This window comes from Festucalex cinctus, chromosome 20, assembly GCF_051991245.1.
Source record: "Festucalex cinctus isolate MCC-2025b chromosome 20, RoL_Fcin_1.0, whole genome shotgun sequence".
NCBI classification, from domain to species: Eukaryota; Metazoa; Chordata; class Actinopteri; order Syngnathiformes; family Syngnathidae; genus Festucalex; species Festucalex cinctus.
The window spans coordinates 21,510,732-21,534,570 of NC_135430.1; the positions used below are offsets into that span (position 1 = coordinate 21,510,732).

At 31.1% G+C, this 23,839-nt stretch overlaps 1 protein-coding gene across 1 annotated transcript in view; it reads right to left on the reverse strand.

Annotated features, from left to right (window-relative positions):
* Positions 1-23,839, reverse strand: part of LOC144009098 (uncharacterized) — a 268,151-nt gene that overhangs the window by 97,530 nt on the left and 146,782 nt on the right. The window lies entirely within an intron of this gene.

Sequence of the window (23,839 nt, forward strand, 5' to 3'; positions counted from 1 at the left end):
ACATGGTCGTTTTTTTTGTCGGAAAAAAAGCCTTACTATACATGGTCGTTTTTTTGTCGGAAAAAAAAGCCTTACTATACATGGTCGTTTTTTTGTCGGGAAAAAAAGCCTTACTATACATGGTCGTTTTTTTGTCGGAAAAAAAAGCCTTACGATACATGGTCGTTTTTTTGTCGGAAAAAAAAGCCTTACTATACATGGTCGTTTTTTTGTCGGAAAAAAAAGCCTTACTATACATGGTCGTTTTTTTTGTCGGAAAAAAAAGCCTTACTATACATGGTCGTTTTTTTTGTCGGAAAAAAAGCCTTACTATACATGGTCGTTTTTTTGTCGGAAAAAAAAGCCTTACTATACATGGTCGTTTTTTTGTCGGAAAAAAAAGCCTTACTATACATGGTCGTTTTTTTGTCGGAAAAAAAAGCCTTACTATACATGGTCGTTTTTTTTGTCGGAAAAAAAAGCCTTACTATACATGGTCGTTTTTTTTGTCGGAAAAAAAGCCTTACTATACATGGTCGTTTTTTTGTCGGAAAAAAAAGCCTTACTATACATGGTCGTTTTTTTGTCGGGAAAAAAAGCCTTACTATACATGGTCGTTTTTTTGTCGGAAAAAAAAGCCTTACGATACATGGTCGTTTTTTTGTCGGAAAAAAAAGCCTTACTATACATGGTCGTTTTTTTGTCGGAAAAAAAAGCCTTACTATACATGGTCGTTTTTTTGTCGGAAAAAAAAGCCTTACTATATACATGGTCGTTTTTTTCCAAAAATAAAACGCCTTACTATACATGGTCGTTTTTTTTCCAAAAATAAACGCCTTACTATACATGGTCGTTTTTTTCCAAAAATAAAACGCCTTACTATACATGGTCGTTTTTTTCCAAAAATAAAACGCCTTACTATACATGGTCGTTTTTTTACAAAAATAAAACGCCTTACTATACATGGTCGTTTTTTTACAAAAATAAAACGCCTTACTATACATGGTCGTTTTTTCCCAAAAATAAAACGCCTTACTATACATGGTCGTTTTTTTACAAAAATAAAACGCCTTACTATACATGGTCGTTTTTTTGTCAGAAAAAAAAGCCTTACTATACATGGTCGTTTTTTTGTCGGAAAAAAAAGCCTTACAATACATGGTCGTTTTTTTGTCGGAAAAAAAAAGCCTTACTATACATGGTCGTTTTTTTGTCGGAAAAAAAAGCCTTACTATAAATGGTCGTTTTTTTGTCGGAAAAAAAAGCCTTACTATACATGGTCGTTTTTTTCCAAAAATAAAACGCCTTACTATACATGGTCGTTTTTTTTCCAAAAATAAAATGCCTTACTATACATGGTCGTTTTTTTCCAAAAATAAAACGCCTTACTATACATGGTCGTTTTTTTACAAAAATAAAACGCCTTACTCTACATGGTCGTTTTTTTACAAAAATAAAACGCCTTACTATACATGGTCGTTTTTTTACAAAAATAAAACGCCTTACTATACATGGTCGTTTTTTCCCAAAAATAAAACGCCTTACTATACATGGTCGTTTTTTTACAAAAATAAAACGCCTTACTATACATGGTCGTTTTTTTTCCAAAAATAAAACGCCTTACTATACATGGTCGTTTTTTCCCAAAAATAAAACGCCTTACTATACATGGTCGTTTTTTTTACAAAAATAAAACGCCTTACTATACATGGTCGTTTTTTTTACAAAAATAAAACGCCTTACTATACATGGTCGTTTTTTTTCCCAAAAATAAAACGCCTTACTATACATGGTCGTTTTTTTGTCGGAAAAAAAAGCCTTACTATACATGGTCGTTTTTTTGTCGGAAAAAAAAGCCTTACTATACATGGTCGTTTTTTTCCAAAAATAAAACGCCTTACTATACATGGTCGTTTTTTTTCCAAAAATAAAATGCCTTACTATACATGGTCGTTTTTTTCCAAAAATAAAACGCCTTACTATACATGGTCGTTTTTTTACAAAAATAAAACGCCTTACTATACATGGTCGTTTTTTTACAAAAATAAAACGCCTTACTATACATGGTCGTTTTTTTACAAAAATAAAACGCCTTACTATACATGGTCGTTTTTTTACAAAAATAAAACGCCTTAGTATACATGGTCGTTTTTATGTCGGAAAAAAAAGCCTTACTATACATGGTCGTTTTTTTGTCGGAAAAAAAAGCCTTACTATACATGGTCGTTTTTTTGTCGGAAAAAAAAGCCTTACTATACATGGTCGTTTTTTTGTCGGAAAAAAAAGCCTTACTATACATGGTCGTTTTTTTTGTCGGGAAAAAAAAGCCTTACTATATATACATGGTCGTTTTTTTGTCGGAAAAAAAAGCCTTACTATACATGGTCGTTTTTTGTCGGAAAAAAAAGCCTTACTATACATGGTCGTTTTTTTGTCTGAAAAAAAAGCCTTACTATACATGGTCGTTTTTTTGTCGGAAAAAAAAGCCTTACTATACATGGTCGTTTTTTTGTCTGAAAAAAAAGCCTTACTATACATGGTCGTTTTTTTGTCGGAAAAAAAAGCCTTACTATACATGGTCGTTTTTATGTCGGAAAAAAAAGCCTTACTATACATGGTCGTTTTTATGTCGGAAAAAAAAGCCTTACTATACATGGTCGTTTTTATGTCGGAAAAAAAAGCCTTACTATACATGGTCGTTTTTTTTGTTGGAAAAAAAAGCCTTACTATACATGGTCGTTTTTTTCCAAAAATAAAACGCCTTACTATACATGGTCGTTTTTTTCCAAAAATAAAACGCCTTACTATACATGGTCTTTTTTTTCCAAAAATAAAACGCCTTACTATACATGGTCGTTTTTTTACAAAAATAAAACGCCTTACTATACATGGTCGTTTTTTCCCAAAAATAAAACGCCTTACTATACATGGTCATTTTTTTACAAAAATAAAACGCCTTACTATACATGGTCGTTTTTTTGTCAGAAAAAAAAGCCTTACTATACATGGTCGTTTTTTTGTCGGAAAAAAAAAGCCTTACAATACATGGTCGTTTTTTTGTCGAAAAAAAAAAGCCTTACTATACATGGTCGTTTTTTTGTCGGAAAAAAAAGCCTTACTATACATGGTCGTTTTTTTGTCGGAAAAAAAAGCCTTACTATACATGGTCGTTTTTTCCCAAAAATAAAACGCCTTACTATACATGGTCGTTTTTTTTCCAAAAATAAAATGCCTTACTATACATGGTTGTTTTTTCCCAAAAATAAAACGCCTTACTATACATGGCCGTTTTTTTACAAAAATAAAACGCCTTATTATACATGGTCGTTTTTTTACAAAAATAAAACGCCTTACTATACATGGTCGTTTTTTTACAAAAATAAAACGCCTTACTATACATGGTCGTTTTTTCCCAAAAATAAAACGCCTTACTATACATGGTCGTTTTTTTACAAAAATAAAACGCCTTACTATACATGGTCGTTTTTTTTCCAAAAATAAAACGCCTTACTATACATGGTCGTTTTTTCCCAAAAATAAAACACCTTACTATACATGGTCGTTTTTTTACAAAAATAAAACGCCTTACTATACATGGTCGTTTTTTTACAAAAATAAAACGCCTTACTATACATGGTCGTTTTTTTACAAAAATAAAACGCCTTAGTATACATGGTCGTTTTTATGTCGGAAAAAAAAGCCTTACTATACATGGTCGTTTTTTTGTCGGAAAAAAAAGCCTTACTATACATGGTCGTTTTTTTGTCGGAAAAAAAAGCCTTACTATACATGGTCGTTTTTTTGTCGGAAAAAAAAGCCTTACTATACATGGTCGTTTTTTTTGTCGGGAAAAAAAAGCCTTACTATATATACATGGTCGTTTTTTTGTCGGAAAAAAAAGCCTTACTATACATGGTCGTTTTTTGTCGGAAAAAAAAGCCTTACTATACATGGTCGTTTTTTTGTCTGAAAAAAAAGCCTTACTATACATGGTCGTTTTTTTGTCGGAAAAAAAAGCCTTACTATACATGGTCGTTTTTTTGTCTGAAAAAAAAGCCTTACTATACATGGTCGTTTTTTTGTCGGAAAAAAAAGCCTTACTATACATGGTCGTTTTTATGTCGGAAAAAAAAGCCTTACTATACATGGTCGTTTTTATGTCGGAAAAAAAAGCCTTACTATACATGGTCGTTTTTATGTCGGAAAAAAAAGCCTTACTATACATGGTCGCTTTTTTGTCGGAAAAAAAAGCCTTACTATACATGGTCGTTTTTATGTCGGAAAAAAAAGCCTTACTATACATGGTCGTTTTTTTTGTTGGAAAAAAAAGCCTTACTATACATGGTCGTTTTTTTCCAAAAATAAAACGCCTTACTATACATGGTCGTTTTTTTCCAAAAATAAAACGCCTTACTATACATGGTCTTTTTTTTCCAAAAATAAAACGCCTTACTATACATGGTCGTTTTTTTACAAAAATAAAACGCCTTACTATACATGGTCGTTTTTTCCCAAAAATAAAACGCCTTACTATACATGGTCATTTTTTTACAAAAATAAAACGCCTTACTATACATGGTCGTTTTTTTGTCAGAAAAAAAAGCCTTACTATACATGGTCGTTTTTTTGTCGGAAAAAAAAAGCCTTACAATACATGGTCGTTTTTTTGTCGAAAAAAAAAAGCCTTACTATACATGGTCGTTTTTTTGTCGGAAAAAAAAGCCTTACTATACATGGTCGTTTTTTTGTCGGAAAAAAAAGCCTTACTATACATGGTCGTTTTTTCCCAAAAATAAAACGCCTTACTATACATGGTCGTTTTTTTTCCAAAAATAAAATGCCTTACTATACATGGTTGTTTTTTCCCAAAAATAAAACGCCTTACTATACATGGCCGTTTTTTTACAAAAATAAAACGCCTTATTATACATGGTCGTTTTTTTACAAAAATAAAACGCCTTACTATACATGGTCGTTTTTTTACAAAAATAAAACGCCTTACTATACATGGTCGTTTTTTCCCAAAAATAAAACGCCTTACTATACATGGTCGTTTTTTTACAAAAATAAAACGCCTTACTATACATGGTCGTTTTTTTTCCAAAAATAAAACGCCTTACTATACATGGTCGTTTTTTCCCAAAAATAAAACGCCTTACTATACATGGTCGTTTTTTTTACAAAAATAAAACGCCTTACTATACATGGTCGTTTTTTTACAAAAATAAAACGCCTTACTATACATGGTCGTTTTTTTTCCCAAAAATAAAACGCCTTACTATACATGGTCGTTTTTTTGTCGGAAAAAAAAGCCTTACTATACATGGTCGTTTTTTTGTCGAAAAAAAAAGCCTTACTATACATGGTCGTTTTTTTGTCGGAAAAAAAAGCCTTACTATACATGGTCGTTTTTTTCCAAAAATAAAACGCCTTACTATACATGGTCGTTTTTTTTCCAAAAATAAAAAGCCTTACTATACATGGTCGTTTTTATGTCGGAAAAAAAAGCCTTACTATACATGGTCGTTTTTTTGTCGGAAAAAAAAGCCTTACTATACATGGTCGTTTTTATGTCGGAAAAAAAAGCCTTACTATACATGGTCGTTTTTTTTGTTGGAAAAAAAAGCCTTACTATACATGGTCGTTTTTTTGTCGGAAAAAAAAGCCTTACTATACATGGTCGTTTTTTTGTCGGAAAAAAAAGCCTTACTATACATGGTCGTTTTTTTGTCGGAAAAAAAAGCCTTTCTATACATGGTCGTTTTTTTGTCGGAAAAAAAAGCCTTACTATACATGGTCGTTTTTTTGTCTGAAAAAAAAGCCTTACTATACATGGTCGTTTTTTTGTCTGAAAAAAAACCCTTACTATACATGGTCGTTTTTTTTGTCGGAAAAAAAAGCCTTACTATACATGGTCGTTTTTTTTTGTCGGAAAAAAAGCCTTACTATACATGGTCGTTTTTTTGTCGGAAAAAAAAGCCTTACTATACATGGTCGTTTTTTTGTCTGAAAAAAAAGCCTTACTATACATGGTCGTTTTTTTGTCTGAAAAAAAACCCTTACTATACATGGTCGTTTTTTTTGTCGGAAAAAAAAGCCTTACTATACATGGTCGTTTTTTTTTGTCGGAAAAAAAGCCTTACTATACATGGTCGTTTTTTTGTCGGAAAAAAAAGCCTTACTATACATGGTCGTTTTTTTGTCGGAAAAAAAAGCCTTACGATACATGGTCGTTTTTTTGTCGGAAAAAAAAGCCTTACTATACATGGTCGTTTTTTTGTCGGAAAAAAAAGCCTTACTATACATGGTCGTTTTTTTTGTCGGAAAAAAAAGCCTTACTATACATGGTCGTTTTTTTTGTCGGAAAAAAAGCCTTACTATACATGGTCGTTTTTTTGTCGGAAAAAAAAGCCTTACTATACATGGTCGTTTTTTTGTCGGAAAAAAAAGCCTTACTATACATGGTCGTTTTTTTGTCGGAAAAAAAAGCCTTACTATACATGGTCGTTTTTTTTGTCGGAAAAAAAAGCCTTACTATACATGGTCGTTTTTTTTGTCGGAAAAAAAGCCTTACTATACATGGTCGTTTTTTTGTCGGAAAAAAAAGCCTTACTATACATGGTCGTTTTTTTGTCGGGAAAAAAAGCCTTACTATACATGGTCGTTTTTTTGTCGGAAAAAAAAGCCTTACGATACATGGTCGTTTTTTTGTCGGAAAAAAAAGCCTTACTATACATGGTCGTTTTTTTGTCGGAAAAAAAAGCCTTACTATACATGGTCGTTTTTTTGTCGGAAAAAAAAGCCTTACTATATACATGGTCGTTTTTTTCCAAAAATAAAACGCCTTACTATACATGGTCGTTTTTTTTCCAAAAATAAACGCCTTACTATACATGGTCGTTTTTTTCCAAAAATAAAACGCCTTACTATACATGGTCGTTTTTTTCCAAAAATAAAACGCCTTACTATACATGGTCGTTTTTTTACAAAAATAAAACGCCTTACTATACATGGTCGTTTTTTTACAAAAATAAAACGCCTTACTATACATGGTCGTTTTTTCCCAAAAATAAAACGCCTTACTATACATGGTCGTTTTTTTACAAAAATAAAACGCCTTACTATACATGGTCGTTTTTTTGTCAGAAAAAAAAGCCTTACTATACATGGTCGTTTTTTTGTCGGAAAAAAAAGCCTTACAATACATGGTCGTTTTTTTGTCGGAAAAAAAAAGCCTTACTATACATGGTCGTTTTTTTGTCGGAAAAAAAAGCCTTACTATAAATGGTCGTTTTTTTGTCGGAAAAAAAAGCCTTACTATACATGGTCGTTTTTTTCCAAAAATAAAACGCCTTACTATACATGGTCGTTTTTTTTCCAAAAATAAAATGCCTAACTATACATGGTCGTTTTTTTCCAAAAATAAAACGCCTTACTATACATGGTCGTTTTTTTACAAAAATAAAACGCCTTACTCTACATGGTCGTTTTTTTACAAAAATAAAACGCCTTACTATACATGGTCATTTTTTTACAAAAATAAAACGCCTTACTATACATGGTCGTTTTTTTGTCAGAAAAAAAAGCCTTACTATACATGGTCGTTTTTTTGTCGGAAAAAAAAAGCCTTACAATACATGGTCGTTTTTTTGTCGAAAAAAAAAAGCCTTACTATACATGGTCGTTTTTTTGTCGGAAAAAAAAGCCTTACTATACATGGTCGTTTTTTTGTCGGAAAAAAAAGCCTTACTATACATGGTCGTTTTTTCCCAAAAATAAAACGCCTTACTATACATGGTCGTTTTTTTTCCAAAAATAAAATGCCTTACTATACATGGTTGTTTTTTCCCAAAAATAAAACGCCTTACTATACATGGCCGTTTTTTTACAAAAATAAAACGCCTTATTATACATGGTCGTTTTTTTACAAAAATAAAACGCCTTACTATACATGGTCGTTTTTTTACAAAAATAAAACGCCTTACTATACATGGTCGTTTTTTCCCAAAAATAAAACGCCTTACTATACATGGTCGTTTTTTTACAAAAATAAAACGCCTTACTATACATGGTCGTTTTTTTTCCAAAAATAAAACGCCTTACTATACATGGTCGTTTTTTCCCAAAAATAAAACGCCTTACTATACATGGTCGTTTTTTTTACAAAAATAAAACGCCTTACTATACATGGTCGTTTTTTTACAAAAATAAAACGCCTTACTATACATGGTCGTTTTTTTTCCCAAAAATAAAACGCCTTACTATACATGGTCGTTTTTTTGTCGGAAAAAAAAGCCTTACTATACATGGTCGTTTTTTTGTCGAAAAAAAAAGCCTTACTATACATGGTCGTTTTTTTGTCGGAAAAAAAAGCCTTACTATACATGGTCGTTTTTTTCCAAAAATAAAACGCCTTACTATACATGGTCGTTTTTTTTCCAAAAATAAAAAGCCTTACTATACATGGTCGTTTTTATGTCGGAAAAAAAAGCCTTACTATACATGGTCGTTTTTTTGTCGGAAAAAAAAGCCTTACTATACATGGTCGTTTTTATGTCGGAAAAAAAAGCCTTACTATACATGGTCGTTTTTTTTGTTGGAAAAAAAAGCCTTACTATACATGGTCGTTTTTTTGTCGGAAAAAAAAGCCTTACTATACATGGTCGTTTTTTTGTCGGAAAAAAAAGCCTTACTATACATGGTCGTTTTTTTGTCGGAAAAAAAAGCCTTTCTATACATGGTCGTTTTTTTGTCGGAAAAAAAAGCCTTACTATACATGGTCGTTTTTTTGTCTGAAAAAAAAGCCTTACTATACATGGTCGTTTTTTTGTCGGAAAAAAAACCCTTACTATACATGGTCGTTTTTTTTGTCGGAAAAAAAAGCCTTACTATACATGGTCGTTTTTTTTTGTCGGAAAAAAAGCCTTACTATACATGGTCGTTTTTTTGTCGGAAAAAAAAGCCTTACTATACATGGTCGTTTTTTTGTCTGAAAAAAAAGCCTTACTATACATGGTCGTTTTTTTGTCTGAAAAAAAACCCTTACTATACATGGTCGTTTTTTTTGTCGGAAAAAAAAGCCTTACTATACATGGTCGTTTTTTTTTGTCGGAAAAAAAGCCTTACTATACATGGTCGTTTTTTTGTCGGAAAAAAAAGCCTTACTATACATGGTCGTTTTTTTGTCGGAAAAAAAAGCCTTACGATACATGGTCGTTTTTTTGTCGGAAAAAAAAGCCTTACTATACATGGTCGTTTTTTTGTCGGAAAAAAAAGCCTTACTATACATGGTCGTTTTTTTTGTCGGAAAAAAAAGCCTTACTATACATGGTCGTTTTTTTTGTCGGAAAAAAAGCCTTACTATACATGGTCGTTTTTTTGTCGGAAAAAAAAGCCTTACTATACATGGTCGTTTTTTTGTCGGAAAAAAAAGCCTTACTATACATGGTCGTTTTTTTGTCGGAAAAAAAAGCCTTACTATACATGGTCGTTTTTTTTGTCGGAAAAAAAAGCCTTACTATACATGGTCGTTTTTTTTGTCGGAAAAAAAGCCTTACTATACATGGTCGTTTTTTTGTCGGAAAAAAAAGCCTTACTATACATGGTCGTTTTTTTGTCGGGAAAAAAAGCCTTACTATACATGGTCGTTTTTTTGTCGGAAAAAAAAGCCTTACGATACATGGTCGTTTTTTTGTCGGAAAAAAAAGCCTTACTATACATGGTCGTTTTTTTGTCGGAAAAAAAAGCCTTACTATACATGGTCGTTTTTTTGTCGGAAAAAAAAGCCTTACTATATACATGGTCGTTTTTTTCCAAAAATAAAACGCCTTACTATACATGGTCGTTTTTTTTCCAAAAATAAACGCCTTACTATACATGGTCGTTTTTTTCCAAAAATAAAACGCCTTACTATACATGGTCGTTTTTTTCCAAAAATAAAACGCCTTACTATACATGGTCGTTTTTTTACAAAAATAAAACGCCTTACTATACATGGTCGTTTTTTTACAAAAATAAAACGCCTTACTATACATGGTCGTTTTTTCCCAAAAATAAAACGCCTTACTATACATGGTCGTTTTTTTACAAAAATAAAACGCCTTACTATACATGGTCGTTTTTTTGTCAGAAAAAAAAGCCTTACTATACATGGTCGTTTTTTTGTCGGAAAAAAAAGCCTTACAATACATGGTCGTTTTTTTGTCGGAAAAAAAAAGCCTTACTATACATGGTCGTTTTTTTGTCGGAAAAAAAAGCCTTACTATAAATGGTCGTTTTTTTGTCGGAAAAAAAAGCCTTACTATACATGGTCGTTTTTTTCCAAAAATAAAACGCCTTACTATACATGGTCGTTTTTTTTCCAAAAATAAAATGCCTAACTATACATGGTCGTTTTTTTCCAAAAATAAAACACCTTACTATACATGGTCGTTTTTTTACAAAAATAAAACGCCTTACTCTACATGGTCGTTTTTTTACAAAAATAAAACGCCTTACTATACATGGTCGTTTTTTTACAAAAATAAAACGCCTTACTATACATGGTCGTTTTTTCCCAAAAATAAAACGCCTTACTATACATGGTCGTTTTTTTACAAAAATAAAACGCCTTACTATACATGGTCGTTTTTTTTCCAAAAATAAAACGCCTTACTATACATGGTCGTTTTTTCCCAAAAATAAAACGCCTTACTATACATGGTCGTTTTTTTTACAAAAATAAAACGCCTTACTATACATGGTCGTTTTTTTTACAAAAATAAAACGCCTTACTATACATGGTCGTTTTTTTTCCCAAAAATAAAACGCCTTACTATACATGGTCGTTTTTTTGTCGGAAAAAAAAGCCTTACTATACATGGTCGTTTTTTTGTCGGAAAAAAAAGCCTTACTATACATGGTCGTTTTTTTCCAAAAATAAAACGCCTTACTATACATGGTCGTTTTTTTTCCAAAAATAAAATGCCTTACTATACATGGTCGTTTTTTTCCAAAAATAAAACGCCTTACTATACATGGTCGTTTTTTTACAAAAATAAAACGCCTTACTATACATGGTCGTTTTTTTACAAAAATAAAACGCCTTACTATACATGGTCGTTTTTTTACAAAAATAAAACGCCTTACTATACATGGTCGTTTTTTTACAAAAATAAAACGCCTTACTATACATGGTCGTTTTTATGTCGGAAAAAAAAGCCTTACTATACATGGTCGTTTTTTTGTCGGAAAAAAAAGCCTTACTATACATGGTCGTTTTTTTGTCGGAAAAAAAAGCCTTACTATACATGGTCGTTTTTTTGTCGGAAAAAAAAGCCTTACTATACATGGTCGTTTTTTTTGTCGGGAAAAAAAAGCCTTACTATATATACATGGTCGTTTTTTTGTCGGAAAAAAAAGCCTTACTATACATGGTCGTTTTTTGTCGGAAAAAAAAGCCTTACTATACATGGTCGTTTTTTTGTCTGAAAAAAAAGCCTTACTATACATGGTCGTTTTTTTGTCGGAAAAAAAAGCCTTACTATACATGGTCGTTTTTTTGTCTGAAAAAAAAGCCTTACTATACATGGTCGTTTTTTTGTCGGAAAAAAAAGCCTTACTATACATGGTCGTTTTTATGTCGGAAAAAAAAGCCTTACTATACATGGTCGGTTTTTTGTCGGAAAAAAAAGCCTTACTATACATGGTCGTTTTTTTTGTTGGAAAAAAAAGCCTTACTATATATACATGGTCGTTTTTTTGTCGGAAAAAAAAGCCTTACTATACATGGTCGTTTTTTGTCGGAAAAAAAAGCCTTACTATACATGGTCGTTTTTTTGTCTGAAAAAAAAGCCTTACTATACATGGTCGTTTTTTTGTCGGAAAAAAAAGCCTTACTATACATGGTCGTTTTTTTGTCTGAAAAAAAAGCCTTACTATACATGGTCGTTTTTTTGTCGGAAAAAAAAGCCTTACTATACATGGTCGTTTTTATGTCGGAAAAAAAAGCCTTACTATACATGGTCGGTTTTTTGTCGGAAAAAAAAGCCTTACTATACATGGTCGTTTTTTTTGTTGGAAAAAAAAGCCTTACTATACATGGTCGTTTTTATGTCGGAAAAAAAAGCCTTACTATACATGGTCGTTTTTATGTCGGAAAAAAAAGCCTTACTATACATGGTCGCTTTTTTGTCGGAAAAAAAAGCCTTACTATACATGGTCGTTTTTATGTCGGAAAAAAAAGCCTTACTATACATGGTCGTTTTTTTTGTTGGAAAAAAAAGCCTTACTATACATGGTCGTTTTTTTCCAAAAATAAAACGCCTTACTATACATGGTCGTTTTTTTCCAAAAATAAAACGCCTTACTATACATGGTCTTTTTTTTCCAAAAATAAAACGCCTTACTATACATGGTCGTTTTTTTACAAAAATAAAACGCCTTACTATACATGGTCGTTTTTTCCCAAAAATAAAACGCCTTACTATACATGGTCATTTTTTTACAAAAATAAAACGCCTTACTATACATGGTCGTTTTTTTGTCAGAAAAAAAAGCCTTACTATACATGGTCGTTTTTTTGTCGGAAAAAAAAAGCCTTACAATACATGGTCGTTTTTTTGTCGAAAAAAAAAAGCCTTACTATACATGGTCGTTTTTTTGTCGGAAAAAAAAGCCTTACTATACATGGTCGTTTTTTTGTCGGAAAAAAAAGCCTTACTATACATGGTCGTTTTTTCCCAAAAATAAAACGCCTTACTATACATGGTCGTTTTTTTTCCAAAAATAAAATGCCTTACTATACATGGTTGTTTTTTCCCAAAAATAAAACGCCTTACTATACATGGTCGTTTTTTTACAAAAATAAAACGCCTTATTATACATGGTCGTTTTTTTACAAAAATAAAACGCCTTACTATACATGGTCGTTTTTTTACAAAAATAAAACGCCTTACTATACATGGTCGTTTTTTCCCAAAAATAAAACGCCTTACTATACATGGTCGTTTTTTTACAAAAATAAAACGCCTTACTATACATGGTCGTTTTTTTTCCAAAAATAAAACGCCTTACTATACATGGTCGTTTTTTCCCAAAAATAAAACGCCTTACTATACATGGTCGTTTTTTTTACAAAAATAAAACGCCTTACTATACATGGTCGTTTTTTTACAAAAATAAAACGCCTTACTATACATGGTCGTTTTTTTTCCCAAAAATAAAACGCCTTACTATACATGGTCGTTTTTTTGTCGGAAAAAAAAGCCTTACTATACATGGTCGTTTTTTTGTCGAAAAAAAAAGCCTTACTATACATGGTCGTTTTTTTGTCGGAAAAAAAAGCCTTACTATACATGGTCGTTTTTTTCCAAAAATAAAACGCCTTACTATACATGGTCGTTTTTTTTCCAAAAATAAAAAGCCTTACTATACATGGTCGTTTTTATGTCGGAAAAAAAAGCCTTACTATACATGGTCGTTTTTTTGTCGGAAAAAAAAGCCTTACTATACATGGTCGTTTTTATGTCGGAAAAAAAAGCCTTACTATACATGGTCGTTTTTTTTGTTGGAAAAAAAAGCCTTACTATACATGGTCGTTTTTTTGTCGGAAAAAAAAGCCTTACTATACATGGTCGTTTTTTTGTCGGAAAAAAAAGCCTTACTATACATGGTCGTTTTTTTGTCGGAAAAAAAAGCCTTTCTATACATGGTCGTTTTTTTGTCGGAAAAAAAAGCCTTACTATACATGGTCGTTTTTTTGTCTGAGAAAAAAGCCTTACTATACATGGTCGTTTTTTTGTCGGAAAAAAAACCCTTACTATACATGGTCGTTTTTTTTGTCGGAAAAAAAAGCCTTACTATACATGGTCGTTTTTTTTTGTCGGAAAAAAAGCCTTACTATACATGGTCGTTTTTTTGTCGGAAAAAAAAGCCTTACTATACATGGTCGTTTTTTTGTCTGAAAAAAAAGCCTTACTATACATGGTCGTTTTTTTGTCTGAAAAAAAACCCTTACTATACATGGTCGTTTTTTTGTCGGAAAAAAAAGCCTTACTATACATGGTCGTTTTTTTTTTGTCGGAAAAAAAGCCTTACTATACATGGTCGTTTTTTTGTCGGAAAAAAAAGCCTTACTATACATGGTCGTTTTTTTGTCGGAAAAAAAAGCCTTACTATACATGGTCGTTTTTTTGTCTGAAAAAAAAGCCTTACTATACATGGTCGTTTTTTTGTCTGAAAAAAAAGCCTTACTATACATGGTCGTTTTTATGTCGGAAAAAAAAGCCTTACTATACATGGTCGTTTTTATGTCGGGAAAAAAAAGCCTTACTATACATGGTCGTTTTTATGTCGGAAAAAAAAGCCTTACTATACATGGTCGCTTTTTTGTCGGAAAAAAAAGCCTTACTATACATGGTCGTTTTTATGTCGGAAAAAAAAGCCTTACTATACATGGTCGTTTTTTTTGTTGGAAAAAAAAGCCTTACTATACATGGTCGTTTTTTTCCAAAAATAAAACGCCTTACTATACATGGTCGTTTTTTTCCAAAAATAAAACGCCTTACTATACATGGTCTTTTTTTTCCAAAAATAAAACGCCTTACTATACATGGTCGTTTTTTTACAAAAATAAAACGCCTTACTATACATGGTCGTTTTTTCCCAAAAATAAAACGCCTTACTATACATGGTCGTTTTTTTACAAAAATAAAACGCCTTACTATACATGGTCGTTTTTTTGTCAGAAAAAAAAGCCTTACTATACATGGTCGTTTTTTTGTCGGAAAAAAAAGCCTTACAATACATGGTCGTTTTTTTGTCGAAAAAAAAAAGCCTTACTATACATGGTCGTTTTTTTGTCGGAAAAAAAAGCCTTACTATACATGGTCGTTTTTTTGTCGGAAAAAAAAGCCTTACTATACATGGTCGTTTTTTCCCAAAAATAAAACGCCTTACTATACATGGTCGTTTTTTTTCCAAAAATAAAATGCCTTACTATACATGGTTGTTTTTTCCCAAAAATAAAACGCCTTACTATACATGGTCGTTTTTTTACAAAAATAAAACGCCTTATTATACATGGTCGTTTTTTTACAAAAATAAAACGCCTTACTATACATGGTCGTTTTTTTCCAAAAATAAAACGCCTTACTATACATGGTCGTTTTTTTACAAAAATAAAACGCCTTACTATACATGGTCGTTTTTTTACAAAAATAAAACGCCTTACTATACATGGTCGTTTTTTTACAAAAATAAAACGCCTTACTATACATGGTCGTTTTTTTACAAAAATAAAACGCCTTACTATACATGGTCGTTTTTATGTCGGAAAAAAAAGCCTTACTATACATGGTCGTTTTTTTGTCGGAAAAAAAAGCCTTACTATACATGGTCGTTTTTTTGTCGGAAAAAAAAGCCTTACTATACATGGTCGTTTTTTTGTCGGAAAAAAAAGCCTTACTATACATGGTCGTTTTTTTTGTCGGGAAAAAAAAGCCTTACTATATATACATGGTCGTTTTTTTGTCGGAAAAAAAAGCCTTACTATACATGGTCGTTTTTTGTCGGAAAAAAAAGCCTTACTATACATGGTCGTTTTTTTGTCTGAAAAAAAAGCCTTACTATACATGGTCGTTTTTTTGTCGGAAAAAAAAGCCTTACTATACATGGTCGTTTTTTTGTCTGAAAAAAAAGCCTTACTATACATGGTCGTTTTTTTGTCGGAAAAAAAAGCCTTACTATACATGGTCGTTTTTATGTCGGAAAAAAAAGCCTTACTATACATGGTCGTTTTTATGTCGGAAAAAAAAGCCTTACTATACATGGTCGTTTTTATGTCGGAAAAAAAAGCCTTACTATACATGGTCGCTTTTTTGTCGGAAAAAAAAGCCTTACTATACATGGTCGTTTTTATGTCGGAAAAAAAAGCCTTACTATACATGGTCGTTTTTTTTGTTGGAAAAAAAAGCCTTACTATACATGGTCGTTTTTTTCCAAAAATAAAACGCCTTACTATACATGGTCGTTTTTTTCCAAAAATAAAACGCCTTACTATACATAGTCTTTTTTTTCCAAAAATAAAACGCCTTACTATACATGGTCGTTTTTTTACAAAAATAAAACGCCTTACTATACATGGTCGTTTTTTCCCAAAAATGAAACGCCTTACTATACATGGTCGTTTTTTTACAAAAATAAAACGCCTTACTATACATGGTCGTTTTTTTGTCAGAAAAAAAAGCCTTACTATACATGGTCGTTTTTTTGTCGGAAAAAAAAGCCTTACTATACATGGTCGTTTTTTTGTCGGAAAAAAAAGCCTTACTATACATGGTCGTTTTTTCCCAAAAATAAAACGCCTTACTATACATGGTCGTTTTTTTTCCAAAAATAAAATGCCTTACTATACATGGTTGTTTTTTCCCAAAAATAAAACGCCTTACTATACATGGTCGTTTTTTTACAAAAATAAAACGCCTTACTATACATGGTCGTTTTTTTGTCGGAAAAAAAAGCCTTACTATACATGGTCGTTTTTTTGTCGAAAAAAAAAAGCCTTACTATACATGGTCGTTTTTTTGTCGGAAAAAAAAGCCTTACTATACATGGTCGTTTTTTTGTCGGAAAAAAAAGCCTTACTATACATGGTCGTTTTTTCCCAAAAATAAAACGCCTTACTATACATGGTCGTTTTTTTTCAAAAAATAAAATGCCTTACTATACATGGTTGTTTTTTCCCAAAAATAAAACGCCTTACTATACATGGTCGTTTTTTTACAAAAATAAAACGCCTTATTATACATGGTCGTTTTTTTACAAAAATAAAACGCCTTACTATACATGGTCGTTTTTTTACAAAAATAAAACGCCTTACTATACATGGTCGTTTTTTCCCAAAAATAAAACGCCTTACTATACATGGTCGTTTTTTTACAAAAATAAAACGCCTTACTATACATGGTCGTTTTTTTTCCAAAAATAAAACGCCTTACTATACATGGTCGTTTTTTCCCAAAAATAAAACGCCTTACTATACATGGTCGTTTTTTTTACAAAAATAAAACGCCTTACTATACATGGTCGTTTTTTTACAAAAATAAAACGCCTTACTATACATGGTCGTTTTTTTTCCCAAAAATAAAACGCCTTACTATACATGGTCGTTTTTTTGTCGGAAAAAAAAGCCTTACTATACATGGTCGTTTTTTTGTCGAAAAAAAAAGCCTTACTATACATGGTCGTTTTTTTGTCGGAAAAAAAAGCCTTACTATACATGGTCGTTTTTTTCCAAAAATAAAACGCCTTACTATACATGGTCGTTTTTTTTCCAAAAATAAAAAGCCTTACTATACATGGTCGTTTTTATGTCGGAAAAAAAAGCCTTACTATACATGGTCGTTTTTTTGTCGGAAAAAAAAGCCTTACTATACATGGTCGTTTTTATGTCGGAAAAAAAAGCCTTACTATACATGGTCGTTTTTTTTGTTGGAAAAAAAAGCCTTACTATACATGGTCGTTTTTTTGTCGGAAAAAAAAGCCTTACTATACATGGTCGTTTTTTTGTCGGAAAAAAAAGCCTTACTATACATGGTCGTTTTTTTGTCGGAAAAAAAAGCCTTACTATACATGGTCGTTTTTTTGTCGGAAAAAAAAGCCTTACTATACATGGTCCTTTTTTTGTCGGAAAAAAAAGCCTTACTATACATGGTCGTTTTTTTGTCTGAAAAAAAAGCCTTACTATACATGGTCGTTTTTTTGTCGGAAAAAAAACCCTTACTATACATGGTCGTTTTTTTTGTCGGAAAAAAAAGCCTTACTATACATGGTCGTTTTTTTTTGTCGGAAAAAAAGCCTTACTATACATGGTCGTTTTTTTGTCGGAAAAAAAAGCCTTACTATTCATGGTCGTTTTTTTGTCGGAAAAAAAAGCCTTACTATACATGGTCGTTTTTTTGTCGGAAAAAAAAGCCTTACTATACATGGTCGTTTTTTTGTCGGAAAAAAAAGCCTTACTATACATGGTCGTTTTTTTGTCGGAAAAAAAAGCCTTACTATACATGGTCGTTTTTTTGTCGGAAAAAAAAGCCTTACTATACATGGTCGTTTTTTTGTCGGAAAAAAAAGCCTTACTATACATGGTCGTTTTTTTGTCGGAAAAAAAAGCCTTACTATACATGGTCGTTTTTTTTGTCGGAAAAAAAAGCCTTACTATAACATGGTCGTTTTTTTTGTCGGAAAAAAAGCCTTACTATACATGGTCGTTTTTTTGTCGGAAAAAAAAGCCTTACTATACGTGGTCGTTTTTTTGTTGGAAAAAAAAGCCTTACTATACATGGTTGTTTTTTTGTCGAAAAAAAAAGCCTTACGATACATGGTCGTTTTTTTGTCGGAAAAAAAAGCCTTACTATACATGGTCGTTTTTTTGTCGGAAAAAAAAGCCTTACTATACATGGTCGTTTTTTTCCAAAAATAAAACGCCTTACTATACATGGTCGTTTTTTTTTCCAAAAATAAAATGCCTTACTATACATGGTCGTTTTTTTGTCGGAAAAAAAAGCCTTACTATACATGGTCGTTTTTTTGTCGGAAAAAAAAGCCTTACTATACATGGTCGTTTTTTTCCAAAAATAAAACGCCTTACTATACATGGTCGTTTTTTTTCCAAAAATAAAATGCCTTACTATACATGGTCGTTTTATTCCAAAAATAAAACACCTTACTATACATGGTCGTTTTTTTTACAAAAATAAAACGCTTTACTATACATGGTCGTTTTTTTACAAAAATAAAACGCCTTACTATACATGGTCGTTTTTTTACAAAAATAAAACGCCTTACTATATACATGGTCGTTTTTTTACAAAAATAAAACGCCTTACTATACATGGTCGTTTTTTTTCCCAAAAATAAAACGCCTTACTATACATGGTCGTTTTTTTGTCGGAAAAAAAAGCCTTACTATACATGGTCGTTTTTTTGTCGGAAAAAAAAGCCTTACTATACATGGTCGTTTTTTTGTCGGAAAAAAAAGCCTTACTATACATGGTCGTTTTTTTTCCAAAAATAAAAAGCCTTACTATACATGGTCGTTTTTATGTCGGAAAAAAAAGCCTTACTATACATGGTCGTTTTCTTGTCGGAAAAAAAAGCCTTACTATACATGGTCGTTTTTTTGTCGGAAAAAAAAGCCTTACTATACATGGTCGTTTTTTTGTCGGAAAAAAAAGCCTTACTATACATGGTCGTTTTTTTTGTCGGGAAAAAAAAGCCTTACTATATATACATGGTCGTTTTTTTTGTCGGAAAAAAAAGCCTTACTATACATGGTCGTTTTTTGTCGGAAAAAAAAGCCTTACTATACATGGTCGTTTTTATGTCGGAAATAAAAGCCTTACTATACATGGTCGTTTTTTTTGTTGGAAAAAAAAGCCTTACTATACATGGTCGTTTTTTTGTCGGAAAAAAAAAGCCTTACTATACATGGTCGTTTTTTTGTCGGAAAAAAAGCCTTACTATACATGGTCGTTTTTTTGTCGGAAAAAAAAGCCTTACTATACATGGTCGTTTTTTTGTCGGAAAAAAAAGCCTTACTATACATGGTGGTTTTTTTCCAAAAATAAAACGCCTTACTATACATGGTCGTTTTTTTTCCAAAAATAAAATGCCTTACTATACATGGTCGTTTTTTTTCCAAAAATAAAATGCCTTACTATACATGGTCGTTTTTTTGTCGGAAAAAAAAGCCTTACTATACATGGTCGTTTTTTTCCAAAAATAAAACGCCTTACTATACATGGTCGTTTTTTTTCCAAAAATAAAATGCCTTACTATACATGGTCGTTTTATTCCAAAAATAAAACACCTTACTATACATGGTCGTTTTTTTACAAAAATAAAACGCTTTACTATACATGGTCGTTTTTTTACAAAAATAAAACGCCTTACTATACATGGTCGTTTTTTTACAAAAATAAAACGCTTTACTATACATCGTCGTTTTTTTACAAAAATAAAACGCCTTACTATACATGGTTGTTTTTTTTTCCCAAAAATAAAACGCCTTACTATACATGGTCGTTTTTTTGTCGGAAAAAAAAGCCTTACTATACATGGTCGTTTTTTTGTCGGAAAAAAAAGCCTTACTATACATGGTCGTTTTTTTGTCGGAAAAAAAAGCCTTACTATACATGGTCGTTTTTTTTGTCGGAAAAAAAGCCTTACTATACATGGTCGTTTTTTTGTCGGAAAAAAAAGCCTTACTATACATGGTCGTTTTTTTGTCTGAAAAAAAAGCCTTACTATACATGGTCGTTTTTTTGTCGGAAAAAAAAGCCTTACTATACATGGTCGTTTTTATGTCGGAAAAAAAAGCCTTACTATACATGGTCGTTTTTTTTGTCGGAAAAAAAAGCCTTACTATACATGGTCGTTTTTTTTGTCGGAAAAAAAGCCTTACTATACATGGTCATTTTTTTGTCGGAAAAAAAAGCCTTACTATACATGGTCGTTTTTTTGTCGGAAAAAAAAGCCTTACTATACATGGTCGTTTTTTTGTCGGAAAAAAAAGCCTTACGATACATGGTCGTTTTTTTGTCGGAAAAAAAAGCCTTACTATACATGGTCGTTTTTTTCCAAAAATAAAACGCCTTACTATACATGGTCGTTTTTTTTCCAAAAATAAAATGCCTTACTATACATGGTCGTTTTTTTCCAAAAATAAAACGCCTTACTATACATGGTCGTTTTTTTACAAAAATAAAACGCCTTACTATACATGGTCGTCTTTTTACAAAAATAAAACGCCTTACTATACATGGTCGTTTTTTTACAAAAATAAAACGCCTTAATATACATGGTCGTTTTTTCCCAAAAATAAAACGCCTTACTATACATGGTCGTTTTTTTACAAAAATAAAACGCCTTACTATACATGGTCGTTTTTTTTCCAAAAATAAAACGCCTTACAATACATGGTCGTTTTTTCCCAAAAATAAAACGCCTTACTATACATGGTCGTTTTTTTTACAAAAATAAAACGCCTTACTATACATGGTCGTTTTTTTACAAAAATAAAACGCCTTATTATACATGGTCGTTTTATTTTTGTAAATAAACGACCATGGATAGTAAGGCGTTTTATTTAAAAAAAAAAATACACAAAAAAAAAAACGACCATGTATAGTAAGGCGTTTTAATTTTTGAAAAAAAACAACCATGTATAGTAAGGAGTTTTATTTTTGGAAAAAAAACGGCCATGTATAGTAAGGCGTTTTATTTATTGAAAAAAAAAAGACCATGTATAGTAAGGCGTTTTATTTTTGTAAAAAAAAACGACCATGTATAGTAAGGCTTTAAAAAAATAAATAAATAAATAAACGGCCATGTATAGTAAGGCGTTTTATTTTTGTAAAAAAAACGACCATGTATAGTAAGGCGTTTTATTTTGGGGAAAAAAAACGACCATGTATAGTAAAGCGTTTTATTTTTGGAAAAAAAACGACCATGTCTCGTAAGGCATTTTATTTTTGTAAAAAAATGACCATGTATAGTAAGGCGTTTTATTTTTGGAAAAAAAACGACCATGTATAGTAAGGCATTTTATTTTTGTAAAAAAACGACCATGTATAGGAAAAGCGTTTTATTTTTGTAAAAAAAACGACCATGTATAGTAAGGCGTTTTATTTTTGTAAAAAAAACGACCATGTATAGTAAGGCGTTTTATTTTGGGGAAAAAAAACGACCATGTATAGTAAGGCGTTTTATTTTTGGAAAAAAAACGACCATGTCTCGTAAGGCATTTTATTTTTGTAAAAAAACGACCATGTATAGTAAGGCGTTTTATTTTTGGAAAAATCGACCATGTATAGTAAGGCGTTTTATTTTTGGAAAAATCGACCATGTATAGTAAGGCGTTTTATTTAAAAAAAGACACACACACAAAAAACGACCATGTATAGTAAGGCGTTTTATTTTTGGAAAAAAACGACAATGTATAGTAAGGCGTTTTATTTTTGGAAAAAAACGACCATGTATAGTAAGTCGTTTTATTTTTTTATAAAAAAACGACCATGTATAGTAAGGCGTTTTATTTTTGTAAAAAAATGACCATGTATAGTAAGGCGTTTTATTTTTGTAAAAAAACGACCATGTATAGTAAGGCGTTTTATTTTTGTAAAAAGACGACCATGTATAGTAAGGCGTTTTATTCTTGTAAAAAAAATGACCATGTATAGTAAGGCGTTTTATTTTTGTAAAAAAACGACCATGTATAGTAAGGCGTTTTATTTTTGTAAAAAAATGACCATGTATAGTAAGGCTTTAAAAAACAAAAAAAACAAAAAAACGAACAAAAAAATAAATAAATAGCCTTACTATACATGGTCGTTTTTAAAAGAATTAAAAAAGCTTTACGATACATGGTCGTTTAAAAAAAAAAAAAATTAAATAGCCTTACTAAACATGGTCGTTTTTTAAAAATAAAATAAAAAAGCCTTACTATCGTTTTTAAAAATTAAAAAAGCCTTACTATACATGGTAATTTTTTTTTTTTTTAATTAAAAAAGCCTTACTATACATGGTCGTTTTTTTTTTTGTTTTTTTAATTTAAAAAGCCTTCCTATACATGGTCGTTTTTAAAAGAATTAAAAAAGCCTTACTATACATGGTCGTTTTAAAAAAATAAATAAAAAAAAGTCTTACGATACATGGTCGTTTTAAAAAAAAATAAATTAAAAAGCCTTACTATACATGGCCGTTTTTTAAAAGAATTAAAAAAGTTTTCCTATACATGGTCGTTTTTTTTTTTTTTTTAAAGCCTTACTATACATGTTCGTTTTACCTTCTTTGAAACATGAGAATTTATCCATATTATATTTTCCATTTTGCATACTTTTCCAGATGTAACGTTTTATTAAATCAAATTCCATACTTTCCCATACTTTTCATGCTTGCCTCTAACACCCCAATAAATTCCTGAAAATGTAATATCGCCTGAAAACGTAATACAATTTGGACTAACCTCGATCAAAAATGTAATGAAACCCAATAATATAACCAATCAGACCAATAATATAATTAAAAAAAAATCCTGACTGATATTGAAAAAAATAAAAATTAAAAAATAATACACCTGAAATAATGTAATAAGGTATTACATTACCAATAAAAATTTTACGACAATATCAGTCATGACGTGTTACATTATTAGTTAAATGATTTACATAATTGGTTTTATTACAAATTTTGATCAAGTTAATTTTCATTATATTTTCAAGACATTATTACATTATAGGGTATTAAAGCACCGTAACAGATTGCTAATTAGCATTAGCATTGAGAGAGCACACTGACAGGCTACGTGGTTGTTTTAAATGCATAAAGTGTAATTTTGTTTATTTTAACCATAAACCTCAACTGGGAGTGGCATTCAACAGCTTGAAGCTTCGTTTTGACAAATTGTTTACTATTTACCAAACTGTTGCTTATCGTGAAGGCTGTCCAGTTGATTTCATTGCCACCGTTCGGCGACAGTGGCAGTTCGTAAACCGAATCGCTTGTATCTCAAGACATCACTGTATTTATTTTTTAGTATTGAAATTGCTCTTAATATATATTTAATGGTATTGTCTCACACTTGACTTTTGTATGCACAACTTGTCTTGCTGAGAGTGACAAATAAACTGTTACTTTGTCACCACTGCTTTGTGAAACATTACCTCGACTCATCGCGGCTCTCTTAGCTTGAAGACCTCGCTTGACTTCCGCGCATGCACGCAAACACTCACACCTGGTGATCCCTCTCCTTTTGGATTTTATGGCGCTTGGGTTACTGTTTAACATCCACACCCATTTTTGAGTTTGTTTAGTAAATCGATCT